Source organism: Trichosurus vulpecula, chromosome 4, assembly GCF_011100635.1.
Source record: "Trichosurus vulpecula isolate mTriVul1 chromosome 4, mTriVul1.pri, whole genome shotgun sequence".
NCBI lineage: Eukaryota > Metazoa > Chordata > Mammalia > Diprotodontia > Phalangeridae > Trichosurus > Trichosurus vulpecula.
In genome coordinates, this window is record NC_050576.1 from 214,088,829 (window position 1) to 214,107,018 (window position 18,190).

At 38.3% G+C, this 18,190-nt stretch overlaps 1 protein-coding gene and 1 pseudogene across 1 annotated transcript in view; one reads left to right on the forward strand and one right to left on the reverse strand.

Moving 5' to 3' along the window:
* CCDC57 (coiled-coil domain containing 57) overlaps positions 1-18,190 on the forward strand; it is a 312,170-nt gene that overhangs the window by 257,690 nt on the left and 36,290 nt on the right. The window lies entirely within an intron of this gene.
* On the reverse strand, positions 11,471-14,215 carry LOC118845941 (annotated as a pseudogene).

Below are 18,190 nucleotides of genomic sequence, written 5' to 3' on the forward strand. Positions count from 1 at the left end.
ATCTCCTTCTGGACACTGTTCCTCTCCCTAGGTTTCCATGACCCTCTTCTTTCCTGGTTCTCCTCCTATCTAATTTCATCCACTCCTGTGAGTTCCATTATCTCTAGATGATTCCCAAATCTATGTATCCAATCCTAGTCTTTCTCTGAGTTATTGTCCTACATCACTATCTGCCTTTAAGACATCCTAAATGTTGTCCCATGAGACCTCAAAATCCACATACCCAAAATAGAATTCATTATCTCATCCCCTGCAAAACCTTCCCCCTTTCCCTATTTCCCCCTTCCCCCTTTCCTGTTATTGTCAAGGGCACATCCTCCTAGTGACAACCACACTCACAACTTCATTGTCATCATGGCCTCCTCACTCTCACTCCACACACACAATCCATGGCCAAATCTTGTTGTTTGTACCCTCACAACATCCCTTGTACATGTCCCCTTCTTTCCACTCATACAACCACCACTTTACCCCTGGTGCAAGCCTGAACTACTGAAATAGCTTTCTGACTGGTCTCCCTGCTCTCCCCACCACAATCCATCCTTCACTCAACTGCCAAGGTGATTTTTCTGACATGGATATCTGAGAATGTTAATCCCTATTCCTTAAAATCCAGGGGCTTCCTGTTAACTCTAGGGTTAAATATAGTTATCTTCTGTTTGATATTTAAAGCCTTTCACAACCTGGTCCCTTCCTACTTTTTCAATATTCTTACATTTTACTCCTCTCCATATACTCTGTAATCCAATTACATTGGCCTACTTGCTCATTCCATCACCTGGCTCCTACCCTTTGCACTCCTGGTCCCCCATGCATGGAATACTCTATCTCCTTGCCTCTGTCTCTTAGTTTCCCTAAGTTCCTTTAAGACTCAGCTAAAGGCTTACTTTGTCCAGGGGGCCTTTGCTGTCTTGCCCCCTCTCTGTCCCTTTAGGGGCCTTTTTGCTGAGATTACCTTTCAACTATTTTCTATATATTTTCTATGTACTTAGTTATAAACATGTTTTCTCCCTCGTTACAATGTGAGGTCCTTATAGGCAAGGACAGTGTTTTTGCCTTTCTTTGTATCATGTCTAAAACTGTAAACACTTAATAAATATTCATTGACTTCCTAAAGTCAAAGATTATGAGAAACGGAGATGAGGATGGAGTACATTTCTAGCATAGGGATGGCATAGATACTTAGATAGATCTGTGATCTTGTATGGTGGGTATTCCCTCAGATGATGTCAATTCTAACTCCTCCATGCTTTGAGTTTTCCCCCCATTTAATTTTGTCAATTATTTTCTCTCCCTCCCGTGCTTTTTTATCTTATGTAGTTCTTGTCCTTATCTTTCTATAACTTCTTCAAAGAGGATCCATCCAATATGCTAGAGGGTTCTTTTATATCTTAATATCTCTGTATAATATTTACTAATCCTGATTCTTCCAGTCCTGATTGTAAGTTAGACAACTTGAGAAGTTAAATTAAACTTACCATGTAGGACAAGGTTTTTCAAACCATTTTTCATATACAATCCCAAGTTCTGTAGGAGTATTTTATTAATGGAGTTAGGTTTTGGGTGTTTTATATGATTGTTATTTTTTTAATGTATTTTAAGTTTGTGTGGGTAGTCTATCCACCAAGTAGATGAGCACAATAAAGAACATGGAGGTATTCAGCTACAGCCTGGCAAGGTACTATTCCACTTTTTTGAAGGGCATGAGCCCATTAACAGAATGTATCACAAGCTTTCTAGCCAAGGGCTCAGCCAACTAAGGACTAAACAACTCTCCTATATTCTATGTGGCAGTCACCTGTAATCCAAACCTAGAGTCTTCCTGCACTTTACTTACTTTGCATTGCATTTGAAATACCCCTGTTTTACTAGTCTACTGAATAAATTTCTCTGGACCCATTAGGTTAAATGCATTTTTCTTTTTTTTTCTATTTATTTTTAACATTCTTTTTTTTTATTTTGATTCCCAAATTCTCTCCCTTCCTCCCATGTCCTCCCCTTCCCACTGAAGATGCAAGCAATATGATATCAATTATACATGTGAAATCATGCAAAACATTTCCATATTAGGCATATTTCCTAAAAAAGCAAGAAAAATAAAGGGAGAAAATTATACTTCAATTTGCACTCAGAGTTCATGAGTTCCCACTCTAGAGGTAGATTGCATTTTTTCATCATGAGTCCTTTGGAATTGTCTTGGATCATTGTATTGATAAGAATAGTCAAGTCATTCACAGTTTATCATCATTACAACAATGTGCACAATGATCTCGTGGTTCTTTGCACTTCACTTTGCATCAGTCCATAGAGGTCTTGCCGTGTTTTTCTGAAACCATCCCCTCATCATTTCTCATAGCACATTGGTATTCCATCACAATCATATGCCACAACTTGTTCGTTCCCCAACTGATGAGCATCCCCTCAATTACCAGTTCTTTGACACCACAAAGAGAGCTACTATAAATATTTTTGTACATGTAGGTCCTTTTCTTGTTTTTCTTTGGGATGCAGAGCTAGTCAGTATATTGCTGGGTCAAAGGGTATGCACAGCTTTATAGCCCTTTGGGCCTAGCTCCAAATTGTTCTCCAGAATGGTTAGACCAGTTCACTACTCTACCAACAGTTCTTTAGTGTACCTATTTTTCCCTCATCCAGCATTTGTCATTTCTGATAGGTATGAGGTGGTACTTCAGTTGTTTTGATTTGCCTTTTTCTAATCAATAGTGATTTAGAGCATTTTTTTCATATGACTGCAGATAGCTTTGGTTTCTTCTTCTGAAAACTATCTTTATATCCTTTGACCATTTATCAATTGGGGAATGGCTCTTATTTTTATAAATTTGACTCAGTTCTATACTCAGTATATATTTGAGAAATTAAGCCTTTGTCAAAGAAACTTGCTGTAAAAAATTTATTTTATATTAGCTCATTGTCTACCTTTTAGCAACTCTAACCCTAAACCTATCCCTTTTAACTAGGTCTGTTTTTGCTTTTGCTTTGTCTGGGATCATGATTGCTACCCCTGCCTTTTTTTAGTGCCTCTGAAGCATAATAGATTCTGCTCCAAACCCTTATTTTAACTCTATGTATGTCTCTCTGTTTCAAATGTGTCTCTTGTAAATAGCATATTGTTGGATTCTGGTTTTAAATCCATCCTGCTATCTGCTTCCATTTTATGGATGAGCTCATCCTATTTATATTCATAGTTGTGATTACTAACTGCATATTTCCCTTCATCCCATTTTCTTCTGTTTCTTCTCTTTTTATCCTATCCCTCCTCAAAAGTCTATTTTGCCTCTAACTACTGCCTTCTTTAATCTTTCCTCCCTTTTATCATCCTCCCCACTTTTCTCTAATTCCCTTTTCTTCCTATTTCTCTATCATATCCTATTTCATTATTATTATTACTATTCCTTATTATAAATATCCTATTTCCTTATTCAAGTTACATTTCTGTACATAAGTACATTTCTGTACACAGCTGAGCGTGTGTGTATATATGTGTGTATATATATGTGTGTGTATGTATATATATACATATATATGTATGTGTATATATATATGTATATGTGTATATATATATATATGTTCTTCCCTCTTTAAACCAATACCGATGAGAGTGAGATTCAAGTATTTTCTACCACCACCACCCCCATTTTCCCCTCCACTGTAAAAACTTCTTGTAACACCTCTTTTATGTGAGAAAATTTTCCCTATTCTACCTCTCCTTTCCCCCTTTTCCCAGTACATCCTTCTTTCTCATCTCTTTTTTTTAAACCATTCCAACATAATTGTCTCATTTCCACACTTCTGTCTATGTAAATTCCCTTTAACTGCCCTAATAATGATAAAGTTCTTAGGAGTTACCTGTATAATCTTCCCATATAGGAATATAAACAGTTTAACTTTATTAAGACCCATGTTACCCTTTCATACCTTTTTATGCTTTTCTTGAGTCTTCTGTTTGAATGTCAAATTTTCACTCTGGTCTTTTCATCAGGAATGCTTGGAAGTCCTCTATTTCATTTCATATGCATTTTTTACACTGAAAGATTATACTCGGTTTTGCTGGGTAGGTTATTCTTGATTGTAATCCTAGCTCCTTTGCCTTCTGGATTATCATATTCCAAGCACTCCGCTTCTTGAATGTGGAAGTCGCTGTGTGATCTTGACTGTGGTTCCACAATATTTGAATTGTTTCTTTCTTAATGCTTGAAGTATTTTCTCTTTGATCTAGAATTTGGCTATAATATTCCTTGGAGTTTTCATTTTGTGATATGTTTCAGGAGGTTATTGATGGATTCTTTCAATTTCTATTTTACCCTCTGGATCTAAGGTCATTTTTACTTCATAATTTCTTGAAACATGGTATCTAGGCTCTTTCTTGGATCATGGCTTTCAGGTAGTCCAATAACTCTTAAATTATTTCTCCTTGATCTATTTTCCAGGTCAGTTGTTTTTCCAGCGAGTTGTTTCACATTTTCTTTTATTTTTTTTCCATTCTTTTGACTTTGTTTTATTGTTTTTTGATGTCTCATGGATCATTAGCTTCCACTTGCCAAGTTCTAATTTTTAAGAAGTTCTTTTCTTCAGTGAATTTTTGTGCTGCTTTTACCATTAGGTCAATTCTGTTTTTTAAGGTGTTATTTTCTTCAGTACTTTTTGGTGCCTGTTTTACCAAGCTGTTAATTCTCTTTTCAGAATTTTCTTGCATCACTCTCATTTCTTTTCCCAATTTTTCCTCTACCACTCTTTTATTTTTTCTTTAACTCTTCCAGGAATTCTTATTAGGCTTGGGTCCAATTAGCATTTTTCCTTAAGGCTTTTTTTGTAGCTATTTTCACATTGTTGTCTTCTTCTGAATTCGTCATGGTCTTCCCAGACGTTATAGTATCTGCTTATGGTCATATTCTTTTTGTTGTTGTTGTTGTTGTTTGCTAATTTTTCTAGCCTATTCCTTGACTTTGAACTTTATGTTAAAGTTGGGATCTGCTCACTGTATCATTAAGGAGATACATGCAGCTGCTGTAGGTACTTTTCAGTCTCAGACTACACAATATAATAAGCACTCCACACCAAATTAAGATAAATTAAGCATAACATTTATTCTGCACACAAGGACAATATAAAACAGTATTAAAAAAAATATAGAATAAAGATAAAGCTTAACAGATTAATAGAAATATTTAAATACATCACCAAACCAGGGAAGCATCAACATCTGGGTTCACGTGCTGGGGGTCCCCTTGATATCAGCTCCCAGAGTTCTGGCATGGAAACAAGTGCCTCCAGCAAAGCATCCTTCCCATGAGTGAAGCCCCAAGGAAAAATATCAACTTCCCAGAATATATACAGTTTTAAACAAAGAAAAAATTGGCGTGGCGTATTTTAGCAACTGATAGGCTCAATGCCAGAAGGCACCAGAGCCTATGTGACTCAGCACCTGATTGGCTCAGAGCCAGAACCTACCTGATTGACTTAGTGCCAGAGCCTCTGTGACCTTTGGCTCCATACCAGGGCTCTACATGACTCAACACAGGATGTGTTGAGTCTGTGGACTGGGCCAAAGTTCAAAGGAGCAAAACATTTTTGATTGATAGGGCAAAATGTCTGTGTTCAAAAAGGACACAGGATTGATTCCATACATTCCTAGAAAGGTAGCCAGCTCTTCCAGGAGAAGGAATCAGCCAGGTATAATCTGACCTTTAGTCCTGGGAATATGGCCCCTGTTCCAAGGAGAAGGAACAACATATGGAGTAATGTAGGCCTACAAACGTATAGGGAAGATCTTTATATTTCATTAACCCTTCACTCACCTGAGTTCGGGGAGACATTGTCCCAAACTTCGGGGTATTTCATGCTGCTGTTTTCACAGCTAGTTCTGGGGGTCTGCCAGTTTTTGGTGCTTCCAAGGTGGTATGATCCTGGGAGGAGTATAGTCACTGCTCTCCTGGTCTGCACTGTAGTCTTGACCAAGAAAGAATCCTAGTGCTCACTTTCCCTTGGAACTGTGACCAGGGCCCCAGCTCCCTCTACCCAGGAACTGCAACCTAGAACTACATATGCCAGTCAGTGCGAACTCTACCTGTTGGCCAGCAAAGGGTCCCCTGTAATCTCTTTCTGACTAGTTGTCCAGCTTCCTTATTATCTCTGGGCTGAGAGCTCTTGAAGCTGCTGCTGCTGCCATCGTGTGCATGGATTCAAGACAGGCTTGCACCCTGGTGTCACAGACTTCTCCTGCCAAACTCCTAAAGTTTTCGTAGGTTGGAAAAATGTCTCACCCTGACCTTTTGTTGGCTCTGTAGCTCCATAATTTGATCTGAAGCATTATTTTAAAGTCGTTTGGAAGGCAAAGTTGAGAGAGTTCAGCTAGATTGCCTCTAATCTGCCATCTTCAATCTAAATGCATTCTGATAGTAACTAAAAGAAAAGGAACAAGCAATGGATATTTAAGCTTTCTATCCCTGCAAACGAATTAAATGAAAAGCAAAATCAAAATCCTAAGCAAAACGTATCCATTAATCTATGGTTGAAATCTCTCTTTAGATTGTGGATATTCAGAAGTAGTTAATCAATAAGCTATAGCCAGGCTAAGACTTTCAAGTGACTTATAAAAGTACCTGAAGAAGTAGACAGGAAAGGAAATTGGTGTGAAGGTTTTATTTCTGAATCTAGTTTCTTTCTCTGTTTCTAAATTTTACTCTGATTTTTACCCTTTTTACACATTAGTTTCCAAGTCCAGCTAAAGAAGGCAAGTACAGATGTTGCCACTTCTAAGGCAAAAACATTTATTACATTAGTTTGGCTGATGAGGAACAACATAAAACAGAAAGAAAAATTTCATTACAACCTCCATCCCTAATCTTTTTATTTTTATTTCTAAACTCCCAGCCCTCCCACCACCTGCTGCCTTGACATAGATGTTTAGCTAAAAACTTTATATAGAATTGTACCGTATTTGAAATGAAAAGAAAGTGACCTAAGACATCATCCAGTCTAATCCCTTTGTTTTATAGATGAGGAAATTGATGCCCAGAGAAATTAAATGACATTTAATAAACAACAGAGCTAGAACTAGAACCCACATCTCATTTTTTAAAAATTTTACCCTATTACCATTTGCCTCACGTATATTATTAAATTTCTTTTTATAAGTCAGGGATTTCTGAGAATCATCTTAAATAAGAATCTAAGTACTTTCTTGATTTATTTGTGAACTTATTAGATATCTTTCTTCCAAGAGATCATCTAATTACTGGTCTCCTGTATTCTGACATAGTATCTTGAATATAATAAAAACCTTAAAATGTTTGTTGAACTTGGGAGGGCAAGGGAGAGAATTTTGCTACTTGGTTAAGTTACCACAAAGTTGTTATATTTTTAAAAAATATTAAGTCTCCATGACTTCAGAAAGGATGAAAATGCCTTGGTTTTGCTTTTTATACACTGAAGCAGTGTACCCTAGTGACCAAAGTAATTAATGTCACCTCTTCAAAGCAGTATGGTTCCTATTATTCCTAGAACCAGTGTTTCAGTTTTCTCCTCCTCTGCTTACATTCTTACTTCCTTAACCCAACTCACTTGTGTGCACCACTTGTTGTTCCATTGACATCAGTTTGAAGAACGATGTTTCTCCACGTACCTATTTCCAGTAGAGTTAAAACTGGCTTCTTAATTTCCTACCTTTCTCCAGAGCCGCATAGGTCACTTGCCTATGAACACAGGAGTGTCACAAAAGAAAAATTAGGAGAAGTACATGAGTTTAGAGGAGAGAGATGTAGCCACATACAGACAAATATGAGGAGTGTTAGCACACTTCAAGGGAAAAGGTGTATTCTGGCACTAAGTCAGGGAAGTGAGATGAGAAGCAAGATCTGTGTCAGAAAGTACCATGTGTACCTCCCACACCTAACCCCCAATTCAGGGATAGCCACAGACTTTTATTAAGCATTAAAAACCTGCCTGTTCTCTCATATTTTCATAAAACATACCCACAATACATATATAAATCATTCTTATAAATATTTTGTAGAGATGATAAAGTAGGTATATAGATTGGTATTTACTGGAGTCTTCTTAATTGACACTTTTGGTAACTTCAGCAATTTTTCCCATGCATTTGGTATCTTATCCTCTTTAAGATAACTTGAAATTCAAGTTCTTGATACTTTCAAATTATATGGTCTCCAATTCAGATTTCTTCTGTGTGTACTTGATCTGATAAAACCACTCTTCCCAAATTTTATCTTCTTATATGCCATTTTTACTTCTTTATGTAATACATCAGTCAGTGAGGTGTGTAGCTCACTATAGAAACACTGGTCATCTTCTGGTGATGCCATATGACTGTAAACCATGAAACACCACAGTTTTCCAAAGAATTAAAATTGCAGGTAGGCTCTAAAGGGCAATTGAAAGATGCATAATGGGCATAAATAGGCTATAGCATGTTACCAACAACATTATATGTGTGTTATAAGGAATATCATATGGGAAATGTGTGATCAGAAAAGAAGGTGCACTGTAAGAGGAAGGGGTAATAAATGTTCAGACTGAGGACTGCAATAATATCCACAAAATGTTAAAAAGATACAGAGGAAGCTCAGGCTAGACTGTATATACATACATACATATATACAAACCTGCATGAATGTACATACACATATGAATGGGAATCTGTATGTGCAATTGCAAATATATCTGTGGCTCACTTAGGTATTTCACATATTTAAATGTAGCACTTGGTAAGCTTCTTCACTAGTTTCCCAGAACACAGAGCTCGCCCTCTGTGGTGATGGTGGAGATGGTGTGGGTACTCTATGTGCCTGGGTCACAAAAGGTTTAGCTAGTGAGAGAGGACAAAGTGGAGGAGTGTTGAAGGGAGTAGTATAGTTGTGTTGGAGTCAAATTCACAATTGGCTGTGGTGGGGGAGGTTAGAATGTAGACCCATCTTCCCACCCTCCAACTGGTTGCTCTTATCCCATAGCGCCACTTTGGAAACCTCTGCTCTACATCTCTCCAAATTTTCTTGTCAATGGTTATCTTGTGACAAAGGTTTTCTGTTTCTATTTTTCTGTGCATCTGATAATCAGCATTTCTTTAAAAAGAATTTTCCTTGGATCACCTCAGAATGCAACGTGAATTCTGCAGCAATCAATTGCCACTGCCACCCAATCAAAACACAGTGTTCTCAGCACTGGTGACATCATTGACTAGGTTGGAAACAAAAGGCTTCATGTTCACTTAAGCTGTGTTAGAAACAAGGGGAAAATGCCATGGGAAGTGATGCCTAGCCAGAGAAGGGGAACATAGTTTGGTTTGGAGCTTTTGGAAAGGAATGGCAGAAATCTGGTATTGTTAAGGAAGGGTCTATACTTTCTTGACCAGCTTCCCTCCTTGCTTTTCATTCACACACACACACACTCCCCCAGTATTCACAGTTCACCCAATGGCAGGTAATTACAACTTTCTCCTTATGGTCAGGATGGCAGTTCAGTTAGATGAATTATATCATCGCTACATTTTTTTCTATTGACTTTGCTGTAATGTTTGAATTTAAAGGACCCTGTTTCTTCACTCCTCTCTTTAATATTTCTTTTAAAAAGTTCCCTTTCAAATATTCTTTCAGTGCTGAACTTCAAGTCAGGAGAATGGAGAGTTCAAATCTCACTTCTAACACTAGTCTTGTGACAGTGGGCAAATCACTGAGTTTCTCTAAGCCTAAGTTTCTTCTGTAAAATGTGCATCATAATAACCATAGTCACCTACCTTGCATGGTTCTTAACGAGGCTCAAAGGAGCCTTCAATGATGAATCTTGCCACAGCATAGGTTCCTAGCTCGCTGTTTTGTTGTTTATCTAGTGTCTGTTCTTCTCTGGTAACTATGTTACAAACATCCTTGCAGAGTCATAGTCGCTAAATTATGTCTGCTAAGGTTGGAACACAGCTACAAGTTGCCTTTACAATTACACTGTAGAATGGTGCTGTGCAAAATCTGCCTGGAAGTCCCTGTGAGCTTGATGAACCTCCCCATTCTCCTTAGCCCTTCTCTCACCCCCTCCCCACTCCTCAGGACCGTTTTTTTGATTAGTCGATCTTAGGAGGTGAAGAAAAAACAAAAAGAGATTAATAGGACCATTTTCATTTTAACTTGAAAATGACTTGAGAATAGACTGTGTAGGTTTATGCAATTACCTGTAATTGTTCACTTGTGGCCTTCTTAATTATTTTCTTGATATAGCACTTAGAAAACTCCTAGTGGAGATCATTACTACAAACCAAATTCCATTTTCACTCTCTTAGTTCACATGGGATTGTTTAATCTCACGATAGTTACTACCTCTAAGAAATACAAATCAAAAACTATAGAAGTTGCATTAATCAATGCAATTTCGATGAGAAGTCATTATCAAGTGAAAGAATTAGCCACAGAATCCTAGAGTCCTTCTAAGTGCCCATATGGGTCTGAAGTCTTTTAAAAGCATCAAGACAGCTGTTGCATAGAGCCACCGTTTTGCTTCCATAGAGCCAGTGAACACCAGGGAGTAAGAGCAGTCTTCTCTTTTGGTACCAGAGCAAGAAAGGAGACAGGTCCTGTGTCTGAAGGAAAGGGAAGTCAGAGATGTTTTTGACTTCAATTCAGGAGAATTAACTAACACTAATAGCTTTCAGTACAGTTTCACCAGGTGCTATGCTTAAATTTGTGACACAGCTGGATGAGCCACAAATGTGTTTGCAAGTATACATATAGAATCCCATTCCTATGTGTGTGCACACAAACACACACATATAGTATATGTTCTTTCCTTGATTTTCAAGCAAGAATGTTATTGCTGGTCACATCTCTGTGTGTGTGTGTGTGTGTGTGTACACATATATACTTATTCTTCAGTGTTTCAAGGATCTCTGAATTCATCTGAGTATTCTTCCCCCACTGTACATCATAAATACCTATAGCCTTATTAAACAGTGTTTCATGTTCAGCTGGTGTGGAAAACATCTATCACTTGATACAGCAAAGGAATATGACCGTAAGACGAGTTACACCCATAAGGTTTTCTTGTCTTAAGGTACTAGAAAGTATGTTTCATCTTAGTTTCCTATGAAATGAAGACTCAATCATATGAAACTTTGGCTTCCCCCAAGTCTTTTAGGCTAAATTTTATGATGGAGATAGAGGCCCAGAGCTGTTATCATGGGCTATGGATTTCTTTTTTTCCTTTTTTCTTTTTTTAAGAAAAACAATGGTTTTATACATAGGGTATAATGTTATAAATTAAAGATAACTCATAAACAAAAAGGCTGTCACATATTTTCTCATCTCTGCAAAAACATCCATCCAGTCAAAACCAACACACTCTCTCCCTTGAAATGTCATCCAGCTTTTTCCAAGAAGACCTCTGGACTGCATGTTTGTCTTGGAATATTCTCAGAATGCTCTGTCAATAATTAGATGATGGAATAAAGCCCCTAAAGTCCATTGAAATAGCAGGGGACGAGACAATGGTGACGAAGGTATTGAAACTTTTTTTTCTTTTCATGTGGCTTGTTGTCTCCTCCCCCTCCTCCTCGGCCTTCTGGAAAACCACTCTGACCTCCAGTTTCCTTAGCCTCTGCCACCAAAGCCACCTTGGCCTCCTCCAACTTCCTCCTCAGCTACTGAAGCCTCCGCGACCAGTGCTGCCACAACTGCCCCTGTGGCCTCCAAAACCACCAGCCTTGGCCCAGTCCAGAGTTACTTTGTGTCCATCAATCTCCCCATCTTCCATGGCCTCTTTCAAAGTTTAATATCTTTTTTCTCAGTTGAAGTCCACAAAAACAAACTCTTTAGATGATCCTGTTTCCCTGTCTGTGACTATCCTAGGACCAACAGAGCTGTGAAATCAATCTTTCAAGTGTCATCTGTTGTATCTTTGGACAGGCCTTTGATGAACAACATTTCGTAGGACTGGCTTCTTGGTGCTTACATTAGCTATCTTCTGTCCCTTTAACTACAACCTGATCACTCTGCCTTCAATCTCTGTTTTGTTACAAGAATTCAAAGCTTCTTTTGCGTTTCAAGTTCAACGAACCTTACCTTTTAGTTGTTTGGGGGCAAGCTGATTGATGTTGCCTTCTTACTCACTTCCTGGAGACTTTCTTCCAGAGCACTCTAGGCAAATTATTCAGCTCTAGTGTCTTTGGGCCTGTGACTTGTTATTCACATGCTACAAATTCTTCTTCCCACCTCTTAAATTCTCTTGTCCTCGACGTTTCTCCCTGGTGCAGTCCAGACTTAACACCCAACCATCGATCTCAGCTCCTTGTTTCTTTTCCAAGACCTTGTCCACATCTGCTCCTGTCTTCAGTTCCATGTGATCGAGTCCTTTGGTTGTCCAATCCTTGGTGCAGACCAGTCTGAACTCAAAAGCCTCTTTAAACCCTTCCTTGGCCTCCTGAGTTACTTTATAAGGCAGATTCTTGATGAAGAAGGTCTTTGTGTCTTGATCTTTTTGTTCTCTTTTGCATTTTCCAGTTTCACTTCAGAGCCAAGGACTTTAGAGCCACTAAGTTCCAGAGCTTTTTCCCTGCCTTAAGTTGATTCAAATTCCACATAGCTAACCTTCCTGGTGGTACCAATTTAGACATTCACAACTGCAAGGATCTTTTTTGCAAAGAAGTCTGTGATGCTAGTTTTTAGCTCAGAAATGTTTTGTTGAAGTTCAGGTTACCAAGGAAGAGACTGAAATTCGTAGATACTTCAGTCTCCAATTTCTGTTTCTTAGCTTCAAGGAGCTTTCTGTTTACCCATTTCATTTTCCCTCTTTCCTGGTACTTCTTCAATGGGCACTTTGTGAGAAACATACTTGCTCTAGAAAGAACTATACCCATTGTGAAGCCAGGAAAGTTCTCTTTTTATTTTATATTTACTCTACATTCCTAGTGAATGGGTAGCTCCCTAATAGGGTACACTTGCTCAGACAAATGCAGTGTTCTTTATGCTGTTGCCAATTTGAATTTCCCCTCTTGCTCTCCATTGGCTAGATGCAACCTCCTGAACTGCCCACTTCGTGTTCTCTCACTTGATATGTCCCCGTCAAACAGCTCGTTAAGCATGTGTACAAGCATCTGACCTTTTACCTGATCAGAAGCCTAGTTCTGCTAGGTCACAGCTCTGATTAGAACCAGTCACCTCTGACTTTCATTCTGTTATCACTGAAAGCAGGGAATATTTTGAATCCTGTGGAAACAGAATTCCTTCTTTTGTTTCCCACAGTTTCCTCTTCTTCCTCTTACTCTTCATCTTCTGTCCCTCCTCTTCGTCCTCATCTTCCTTCTACTGCTCCTCTGATTCCTTGGTTTTCCCAAAGTCAGCTTTCACAGATGCAGCCTTCCCTTTGGAAGATGTGATATCCATAGCTTCTTCTTTGTTTTTGTGTTTTTGGTTTGGTTTTTTTTGGAGGGGAGAAGGCAGGGCAATTGGGGTTAAGTGACTTGCCCTAGATCACACAGCTAGTAAGTGTGTCAAGTGTCTGAAGCTGGATTTGAATTCAGGTCCTCCTGACTCCAGGGCCAGTGCTTTACTCACTTGCCACCTAGCCGCCCCATAGCTTCTTCTTCAGTCATCTTCATCACTATGATCTTTCTCCTCATCTTTAGAGTTTTGTTTGGCCTGAGCTATTTCCATTTTTGTGGCTTTGGATAACTGGAAATCACCTTCCTCATTTTCATTGTCTTCTTCATATTCACTGTCCTCTTTCTTGGCATTCTTCTCATTTTTTGCCCCTTTGGTTAAGAGGTCTGCTGCTTTAGCTGAGGGCTGGCAGAGGGGGTGCTGCTGCTTTAGCCAGAGTGACTCCTTTCTTGCCTGGTGTGATAAAAGCTTTGTCTGGGGGAACCACTTTCCTGGCAGAGACCATGGCTGCCTTCTTACCAGGAGTCATGACTGCTTTCTTGGCAGGTGTGCCAAGCAACTCTTTTGGCTCATGGTAACTTCTATGCTGGTATAGCCACAGACTTCTTACCCTTCTTCTGAGGGACCACAACCTCTTCTTCACTGCTTTCCTTTTCATTTTCTGACATGTCCTTATCCTCACTGTTTTCTATCTCTTTGGGGAGAGGAGCTATTTCCTTTGGCTCACCTTGATTTTTAGCAGCTTTCCCAAGTTTCCATGGTGGCAATGTGTGACTACATAACCAAGGGTGCAGATCCATCAGCAAAGGCCCAGGTAACATCAGTGGCAGTGGAGAGCTAGAGGAAGAGTCTGTTCATAACCAGTCCTTTACTGGTGGAGACTCAAGTGTGTTCCAACCATATCCCATATAAGCTACACTTTTGAAAGTTTCATGTTTGATGTAAATCAGACTGCCAAAGACTGAACTTCCTCACTAGATATACTGAGAAGAAATCACTTTCCAGAAGTGAACATGAAAAGGAGTATGAATGAGTTTAAAATAAATTTCCGGCTGCTTCATTTTGGCAGCCCATAATTCACATGTTTAAAAATATTTTTCCCTCCCCTACTACCAGTAAGTGCTAGTGTCCAGCTAATGATCCCACCCCCAAAAAATTGCCTTCAATACAAGTTAGAATCTGAAAACTAATAAAAGCAAATGCAAATCAAATAGATTGACTTAGCTATTTGCCCTCCAGAATCTGGAAATTACTCAGTGTATCAAAATCAAGAGATAAAACCACATGAAGAAAGCAATTAATTTTGCATAGATTGACATAACTCAGAAGCAGATAGCAATTTTATAAACATAAAAGATGTTGGAATCTAGTTTTAACATTTGATTGGCTTGAGCTACAAACAGTATGGATAAGCTGATTTCTACCAGATTCTTGTTTTAGTTTGACTCTGGAAAAGTCACAAAGCCCAGTTAGAAGATCTAATTTGGATGGAAAGAAAATACAGAGATCCACTGACTTCTCAAATCTCTGAAAACCTGTAATGATAGACATGGTATGCTCAGGAATTATTTATGAGATTTTTTTTTAGCTCTAAAGCTATTGGTTCTTCCTAGTTCTGGCCAAGAATTGAGCAACTTATCCAGAAGTTGGGAAGTATGACCTATAATCATCTTGCTAATCGCAGGCCATGGCTCTGTGAATGATGCTTCTCCTATTAAACTCCTCTAAGGACTGGAAGAAGCTGACCAGATTCCCAGAGCCCTGGCCTTGGTGTTGCTAAATTTATGTATAAACTTAGGCTATCAATTCCTGGTAACTTAATACATAACAAAACTGATTTCTTGGTTTAAAATGTTTCTCTGAAGTTTTCTTAATAATGTCCCTGGAAAACCTACCCCTGCCATTTTTGTTCAGAGTCAAACCAGAGTACTATCACTACCTTCTCATAGTCCTTAAAATAAGCAATTCTAAATACCTTGTACTAGGCTTCTGGAAGCCAGATTCTTTGTTTTTTGTTATCTCAGGGTTTATCAATTATCTGAATCATTGGTTACAGGATTTCTGATCCATTTTCGTCGTACTGAATTGAAAGATGCTTTTGGTTGGGAACTTGAAAGCTACAGAAAAAGTCATGTTTGTTTCTACCTGATGTACAAATTTAATCTTTTTGTCTTTCCATCCAGTCGAGCTGAAATAGGCATGTGATCTTAATAGCTTGCTTTTCAAGCTGAAAAAAGGAGTTTTGACATGGTGGCAGTTGGCAAAGTAAAATGGCTAATGTCTTCTTTAGAAAGAATTACAGTTTATCTAAGCATGGTTGGAAGCTAGCTCTGCCCAAGAGAGTTGTAATCTGCCTGTTAAATGTTGCTTCATTCTTAGTCATACTTCAACCAAAATGAGCATAATTTAACCCCCTAATTGATGAGCAGAACAGGCACTTTGCCTGGCCAACTCTAGTCAGATCACTCCCTTTTTAAAATTGTCAAGTGCTATACCAAAAGATTTAGAGGATTCTTCAAAGCTCTCTAGACTCTTTACTTCCCAATGGAAGACTGATATGTCTGCTGTACCTCGCATTGACTCCCAATTGCTCCCTGAAACAAAAGCCTTCTTAAGCCCTATTGCAGAATGACTACTCAAGAACTTTTGTTGTCAAAGTCTTAAGGTTGCAGTGGAGCAGAGGAAAGTATCGGATCAGTAACTCAAAACCCCACTTTTAAAAACTATAAGGGATTCAGGTTCCTGAGATGTCTTACAGGAACTTTCAAGATCCTATCTTTGGAATTGGAATCTAAGATAGTTTCTTGAGTCTATGAAAGCAAAAACATTCAAATACAAAATGAAATCACAAATAAAACCATAAATTCTAAGCTATTTAAAGTTTGTTGGGGAAAGAAAGAATGAGAATAACACCTTTTCTGCTCTACACAGTCTTAATTTTGTTTTTATTAAATCTGCTCATTGAGCTCATTGAGCTTTTTAGTTAAGGCCAATCTGCTCATCACCAGAAGACCCAGAAAAGCTTCTTTATAGAATATAGCCTTACTGAGTATCTTCTTTGATGTAGATAGTTTTTAGACCTATGGTTTTCTATAATTAGAAGGCTAAACAAATCATTTTTATCTGTCCTTTCTCTAGCATATCTCAGTTGATGTTACAGAACAAATTTGCTATTTTCTGGACATATGACTTTAATACAGATAATTTATTGCCTTTCCCAGGGTGGACACCCAAAATATTATAATTAAACATACTGTACCAAGAAGTAGAAAATCTGAGGTCAAGTCTTTCTTCTGTCATTTACGTGAGCTTGGTTAAATCATTTAATCACTGACTTTTACTTAAAGTTCACCTCCCAGGCTCATGGGATCATATGATCATAGCTCTAGAACTATGATCTTAGACCTATAGCTCAGTTGCTTTTTTCCTTCTCTATATCCTGGCATTCATCCATTCTAGAATGATCCTGTACTTCCCTTGGCTAGCTGTCACCCTCTCTTTCAGACCTCTCTTGAAAATTCACTTCTTTCTCTCAAGCTGTAATGGAAAATGTAGGACACAGATAGGGATCAGAAGGAAAGAAACTGAACACAAACAGGTGCCAGGAGGCTGTTCTTCTAAGGTGCTTAGGGCTCCTTTGTCAGTATTTTTCAGGTATGTTTGTTTTAAATAACACATTTTAGCAGCAAGGATAGACTGACATTTTTCTTTGAAGCTCAGTACACAGAAAATGATAAAGTATATTAAATTTTATACATACATTGAATTTTACTCCCAAATAGTCTTTTCTTGATGCTCCCAAATTATATTCAGACATCAGTAAATATTTATTGACTACCCAGTAAATGTAGGTCACTATACTAAGTACCAGTTCTACATATGGTAGCTAGCAAGTGTGTATTTGGAAATTTTTAAACTAGAGCAAAGATGAGATTGGAAAATTACTGGAGTGTAGTAAGAGGGAAAAAAAATTTTAAAGATATTAGGGGGAAGCAGCATCAAAGATCTTGAAGTCTTTGCCAAGTTTTCTTCTGGCACCAAAGTACACTTCCTTTCACCATCTATAAAAATAGGCAAATACTACAGAAATTGGTTACATTGACACTTTTGAGATTTGCAGTGTTATCACTGGATGAAAGGTGACGGGAAATAGCCTATTACTATATGATTTATATTACTCAAAGGGCTATTCCACAAGTTGGTCTATGTTCATAAGAGAAGGGAACAGAAATCATCTCTGGAGAACCCAGGAATTTCCAAACAAATTAGCTTTTCTAATCCTTTCAATTTTTCACCTATCCTCTTAAAGTCAAAGGGGAATATCCCAAAAGTGTTTGGAGTTTTCTCCCCCTAGAGCCTCTTCTCTCCATTCAGCTGGCAGCATAGAAAAGTTATCCATCTTTGAGAAAAGTTATCCATCTTTAATCAGAGACAGGAAATTCCTGCCAAGATCCCAGAGTTGCCCCCCAGACACAAACTTTCTACCCTTCGTGAAGATGCCCATGTATATGTGGAAGATCAGTTCCCATCCAGCCTGTCTGCCAAAAGAGTGAGAGAGAGAGAAAATAATGACATTAATAAAACCACTGGTTAACCAACCTAATGATATCTGAACAATACGTAATAATCCTTCCCCTCCACCTTGTCTTTCTACACCTCTGCAGACCAAGTAAATGCTTTTCAGAGTCAAGTACAAAGTGAGAAGCTCATGGTCCTTTCATTAGCCCTTCCAAAAGGACTTCCATCTATCATGGCCTGATAGATTTCAGTGAATCACAGGTGGTAGAGTCTGAGGT